Source organism: Chrysochloris asiatica, unplaced genomic scaffold, assembly GCF_000296735.1.
Source record: "Chrysochloris asiatica unplaced genomic scaffold, ChrAsi1.0 scaffold00166, whole genome shotgun sequence".
Lineage (NCBI taxonomy): Eukaryota > Metazoa > Chordata > Mammalia > Afrosoricida > Chrysochloridae > Chrysochloris > Chrysochloris asiatica.
In genome coordinates, this window is record NW_006408684.1 from 7,143,446 (window position 1) to 7,150,144 (window position 6,699).

General features: G+C 42.8%; 1 pseudogene; it reads right to left on the bottom strand.

Annotated features, from left to right (window-relative positions):
- Nucleotides 1–240: 240 nt before the first annotated feature.
- On the bottom strand, nt 241–6,492 carry LOC102815773 (annotated as a pseudogene).
- Nucleotides 6,493–6,699: the final 207 nt, after the last annotated feature.

Genomic DNA, 6,699 nt, shown 5'->3' on the forward strand with positions numbered 1-6,699 from the left:
ATATCCATTGTTTTTTTTTGTTTTTTTTACAAATGATATTTAACTCTATCGTTTAAGGAAAAGATCCATGATTAACTTAAACGTAAAATCCGCATTTAGTAAACTGTTATTAGTTTCAGGAACAGGGGCTGTCTTTTTGCCAGGATAGTCACTTTACAAAGAATCCATTCCACTGAAGGTCCTTTGTACTGCGGGGCTTCCGCCTCTGACTGGGTCTTCCAGGCCGACTGTGATCATGGTCTAGAGGTAGGCACAGAGCTGCTCCAGCTGCCGGGGATTTGCATTACTCAGAAATAGCAGTTCCTTTATCCCTTTTTCTATATGAGCTTTCTCATGTTGAAGCCAATCGTTTCCAAATAATACTGAATACAGTTTTCAAATTCTTTTGGGTTGTAGTTGGAAACCAGGATGGGATCCCTTTACTGAGGGATCCAATGAACCAAATCCTTCTTTTCCCAGTAACTCCTGGGGCTGGTAGGCTGCCTGGCGCTTCAAGAGTGAACCAGTCTGGCTCACAGACGACACAAGGGCACCTCCGTGTTAATAATTTTTCGCCATTTTGCTCAGACTGTAAAGAAGCGCTAATTCCTCTGCAGCAATTGGACTTGTATCTTCTCTGTTCAGAGTGGTTCTTTCCCAGAGAGCCTTGACTCCACCCACCGCCACTAGGAGGTGAAAGATTCCTGAAGAACTTTGCCTCCATAGCTCTTTCAGCACAATCCCAACTGCCGTCTGTGGCAGTACTCACCCAAGGTATGCCCTGTTCAACCACTCCTCTCATTAGGCTGCCTTTCTCCGTCATATCTCGCTTGTTCCAAACATACGTATCTTGAACTTTCATCTGGCTCAGGAAGCGCTCATGTGAAGTTTTAAAATTCTTTAGCCAAGTTGAAGCCTCTAAAGGTTGATCCAAGCGCTGTTTGTTGTAGGTAGACTGCAGAAGAGGAGCTCTGGTAGCGTTTTGGTTACAAGTGAGGCTGCTAACAGCAAGGTCAGTGGTTCGAAACCACCAGCTGCTCCACGGGAGACCTATGAGGCTTTCTGCTCTTGTAGCCTTGGAACCCCATACAGGGTCGTTATGAGTCGGAACCGACTCCACGGCATGGCATCAACACGACTGCAGAAGATAGCGGTGGTTTTTTACCCAACGATGAGCATCTGGAATGTGTAGTAGTAGCAGCCAGTCTTGTTTTACACAGAAATAAATAACATGACAAAGACTGAATTTTTCCTGTTCCTTTCTCTCCATAGAGAATATCAAGTTGGTGTTTTTCTGGTAATGCAGAAACTCGAAGGCTGGTTTCCTTATCATAAGGCAAGCTTCACTGAATGTCCGCGAGGAGGTAGGCCATGGGGAAATACAGTCTTCAAATCCTGGAAGGGGGGATGTTCTAGTGCTGACATTCCTGCTGCTTTCCATGCTTGGCTATAAGTCGGGGACGGGTTCTCCTGAAGCGGTGAACTGCAGACCCTTTCAGCCACAGGCTCCACAGCGCTGGTCAGTTATAGGAGAGAACACTCTTATCCACTGATTTTTAACCTTTCCATTTTTTTGGTGTTCTAAGGTATATCTCCTGTAGGAAACATTCTGCTGGGTCATTGTTTTTTAATCCACTTTGCCACTCTCTGTCTCTTGACTGGCATATTTAAACTATTTCCATTTGGTGTAATTATTGAATTTACTGCCGCCATTTTGTTATGCTTTTTTGTTTGTTTGGTAGTGTTAGTGGTTTATTTGTTCTCTTTGATTTACTGCGCTGCATTCTTTTTATGTATTTCTTGTTTTTTGTTTTCATTATTGTTGATTTGTGTTTACTGAATCTTTTTTATTAGCTTATTTTGGTGAGTAGATTTATTGATTTTGTTTATGGTTACTCTGTAATTTACCTTTACCTTTCTAAGTTTCAAACAATTTGCTATATCTTGATATAATTTTGGTTTATTCTCCATATGGAAGTCCTATACCTACAGCATTAATATCCCTTCTTTGTCTTAAAATTGTCTTCCTTTATAGATTCACATATTTGGTTCTCTGTTTTCAATTTTGCAGCTTTATTTTACTTTTGAGAAGTCTTTATGTAGATTGGTATCTGGGTGATGCTATCATGTGTCTTAATCTCTGGTTGTATGTCTAGTGTCTCTTCTCTGTCAGAGGGACTAATATTTCTTGTATGGTGGAGATTGGTCAGGTTTATGAAAATTCCCTTAATTTCTGCTTATCTGGGAATGCTCTGGCTTCACCATTATATTCAATATAATGGTGGATAACTGCTTGCCGGGGTCTGGCCTCGGCAAGGGGGTGAGGATCCCAAGATGGGGTGTCCAGTGACGATGGCGAGAGAGAGAGAAAGAGAGAGAGAGAGAGAGAGAGAGAGAGAGAGAGAGAAAACAGACACAGAGAAAACAGATACAAAGAAGACAGACACCAGGGCTTGATGCAAGTTGCCAGACAGACTGCTCAGTGGCTGCCATTTTCCCTTCTTGGACTAACTCTAGGTGGGATGTCTGGAGAGGCGAGAGAGAAAAGAAACACTCGGAGACCAGAGTAGATGCAAAACCAGCAGACAGCCTCTTCATACCCTGCAAGCAATAATGCCCCCTGCAGACTTAAGTCTGCGTCCGTCTTTTATTTCCTCTCTTTCAGGGAGGGATCTTTACTGAAGAAGAATGGTATTATTCAGACAAGACAATCTTTAAGATAAGTTAAGCCAGTAAACCTTACTTAAACCAATATTCCTTTCTTCTTACTGGGTTTAACCTTCACTTGGATCAAACTGATTGAACACAGGGTGGTCCGAGGGAGTTGCCCCCATTGTCCTTAATCCCTTATTCCCAGAATTTACCACTCCATCCCAAGTGAATATACCCCGGGCAGTTCCTCTCCAGAGCCTCCCTGCTTAATCCCAGTAAACCTGTCCTTGTTCGTCCTCTGAGGAAGTTTTACTGCCTTGGTTCTAGGGGGAAAATCTTGACCTTAGAAACTTAGGGGAATATTGCATTTCTCTGTGGACCTCCAGGGCTCATGTTTGGAATTAAATAAATATAACTGAACACTAAGATGAAAAACAATTTGCTATTAACTGCCAAGTGGCTAGATCTGTTACACTCGGGCCTATAGGGCCTCGAACCTCTGCACGGTCTGCAACAACTGCTATTTAGCAATTTTTTTCATTCAAATTTTATATATGTCATCATTCTGTTTTCTACCCTGCATGGTTTCTGCTGAGAAGTACTTAGTCTTTTTGATGACTCTTTCTTTTTTTAAAAGTAATATTTTTGAATTACATTTTTTAAATGTTTTATTGTGAATTATATGATAGTTTACATGGGAGAACTTTAGTTTTACATTCATTCCATCATATATCATCTCTTTGTCATGGTTCCAATTCCCTCCATGCATCCTCAACCACCCAAAGGGTATATCCCAGAAACCCGCCCCCTACACTGCCCCCTCCTGCCCCCAGTTTTTGGCCCACAGTCCCTTTCCCTTTCTGGGTCCAAAGTCCCCAGTCACTTCATCACTCCACGTCATCATCTCTGTCTCCATCTCAGGCATCTCTGTTTCTCTGGGTAGGGTCCCACTCTCTGCTTTTCTCCGTTGATGGTCACAGAGGCCTCTACTCCTATCCTGGAGAATTAATCACTCCCTTCCTTGTTACAAAATGTCTATCTTTGCATTTCCAACCCTCATAGTCCGTCCTGATAAGCATTATTCCCTACTGTATCACGAGTTACCCATCTGTATCTCCTTTCATCAGCTCCGCCCAGACAGATTGAATAGTACCTACTGGAGATTCTGCCTTCCTCCATGCTCCCTAGCACCAGGTTCCCTCTTGAAAGCTTGTAAGCCAGTCACTTCTTGCCTTTGTATTCCCCCCTCCCCATTTGAGTATCCAATGTCCAAGCTGCCCTTCTCTGTCCACTCTGTGTGTGTGTGTGTATGTTTCTTGCTGTGAGGATTTGTTCCCTCCTTTGAGTCCGCTGCTCCATAGGTATAGGTCAAGTTCATCAGGCTGAATCAGCTCACTCTTTTTTGTTTTTTCCTCTACTTTCCTCTCCTGGTTGAGCTCTGATCATCCAGTCATCTGGTCCAGGTCACGTGGGTATCATCTGCAAGTGTAGGCGCTCCTGTGCATATGCCCTCTCTTCCCATCAGTTGGTAGCTCCACTCTCCTCTTGAGTCCTCCGTGGCCACGCCACTGACTCTGGGCCCAAGAGTCCCCAGGTCTCTTCACACTGCTTGCCAACCAGGTTCCCAACTGGGTCCACAGAAGTCCACTGAACATTGTAGGGCTTAGCTTGCCGCTTCATTGCTGCTTTTACCCCACTTCCCTCCATCGGTGATGTGTGTGGTCACCAATCAGAGCGTGCATTTCCATTGAGTCTTAGTCTTGGAAGGGGGTTTGCATTGAGAGGACCTGGCCACTTGCCTTGATGTTTCCTAGGGAAGCGATTTGTTTGTTCTTGTAGGAACAGTCCATCTGCCTCCATTTTTCCTGCAGGTCTTTCTTTCAAGAGGTATCTTTTATTCTTCTAGCCACTCCAGGTTGGTCTGCTCATCTTTTCAAGTGGAGATTTCTCATCTCTGGAGATCTGGATGTAGTTCCAGTTTCTACCTATAGTTTTATGTATTGCAAAGGTTCCGCAAGAAGCCTCGTTCACTAGGTACGCTGTAGCCCCATTTTAGGTATTCCAATCAGTCATAGGCAGAAGACAGACTTACAAGCCTTCTAGTGTGATGTTTCTGACTATTGCTTTCTCTCCCTCTCCAGTGTCTACTCTGAGCTGCCTGGTCAGGAAAGTGCCGGAAGTCCTCTTCTTGATGGCTCTTTGTAAATGATAATTTATTTTTCCTAAGCTGCTCTCAGAATTTTTTGCTTTAATTTTGAAAAGTTTGTTATGGTATGTCTTGGAGATTTCTTTTAAAGTCTACCCTGTATAGGGTTCGTTGAACTTCTTAAATGGAATTTTTCTTATCTTTCATGATATGAAGAAGGTTTCCTGTTAGTAAATTTACAAAAATCCTCTTTAAGCTTTTTTCTTCTAATACTCCTCTGGAATTCCATTTCATATAAATTCTTCCTCTAGACAGCCTACCACATAACTATTAGACTTTCATTTCTTCATTCTTTTTTCAGATTGTTCTTCAAAGAGATTAGAAGCAAAGGCTTTATCCTCTATTTCCCTAATTCTTTCTCCATTGGTTCAATTCTACTTCTTTATCCTTCCACGGAGCTATCAATTTCTGATGCTTTATTGTTAATCTTCTGGCTATCTAGTTTTGTATGGTTGCTAATAGTCTATTTCTTCTGTTACTTTGATCTTGTATTGTTTTATTGAATTCTATGATTTTGTTTATGTTTTTCTTGATTTCTTAAGGATCCTATATATAAGTCCTGAATTTCTCATCAGGAAGTCCTATTACCATTTCTTCTTTAAAAGCTTTTATGCCATTTTATCTTTATCACTTGTTTCAGCCTTATTATTCTCTTTATATGATTTATTATTATCTACTGCCTAAGTCATTAAGGTGTTAATTACTTCACTGGTATATTTGACTGATTCTATGAATATTTGTTTTGTGCTGATTTTTTTGTTTTGTTTTGATGTATCTGGAGCTTTGTTTCTTCTTTCTCTTTAGATTTTTTTGTTTTCTTTTCAATTTTTCAATTTTAGTTGTTGTTTTGTGGTTCTGGTCTGTGTGTGAGTTTGGTGGTGTCTACTGCCTGGGCAAGAATTCCTCTCTCTAGTGGGTCTGGTGACTTACATCTGTATGTGTGTCCTCTGGGGTAAGCATATGTTGACCCTTACCGAATTGAGGAGAAGTATGGGAGCCTGTTCTTTTCATGATATTGGGTGACATGTTTTGGATAGTCCCTCTGTAACCCTTGTGGGATGGTGGGGTCCTTCCATATTGGTGTTAGCAGTTAGCGCATTCTCTGGAGATCATCATAAGACAGCTCCGTATCAGCTGAGAGGGAGTGCTACCCAGCAGATTGGCTAGGTCAACTGTGCCGAGATTGGAATCTCAAGAGGTGTTAACTATCAAGGGTTCCCATGTAAGTTCAGATGGCCTACAGGAATTGTTTGGATATGCAGTGCATGATGTTACAGCTAGTTGGATGTTGGATGAGGGCACTAGGATCTTCTGGTCATCATTTGACAAAGGTACTGATGGCACCTGTCAGGATGTGAATGGCATTGCTGATGACATGTGTTTATATGCTGACTGGAGGGAAAACTCTTGGTGGCCAGTGGGCTGGGCACTGTGTTTACATAGTACCACTTGCTTCGTGGTCTGGGTGAATGGCTTGGGAACTTACACTGCTGGTTGGTGTTTGGGCAGTAGGGGTTGGGAGAGAGCTGTCTTTTACCTCTGCTTGCTAGTCTAGTAACTGAAGCATACACCACCAGTTGCAAAGGGTGTGGTGGCACAGGGGTTTTGAAGTGGACCCAAGACTCTGGTTGCAGTATGAGAGTATGAGAGTACATACTCAAAGGTACGTGGGTGGGGAGTAAACCTCCAGTAGCTGGACCAGTGGTGCAGGAGAGCACACCATGGATTGTTAGGCTGAGGGAAGAAGCTCACTGTTGGTCTCTCAAAGGGCAGTGGGGAGCATGCTCCTCAAGTTTCTGGCTTGGACACTGGGGCAGCCCCATAGAGTACAGCCAGCAGTTGGGACTTGACCCCAATCAAAA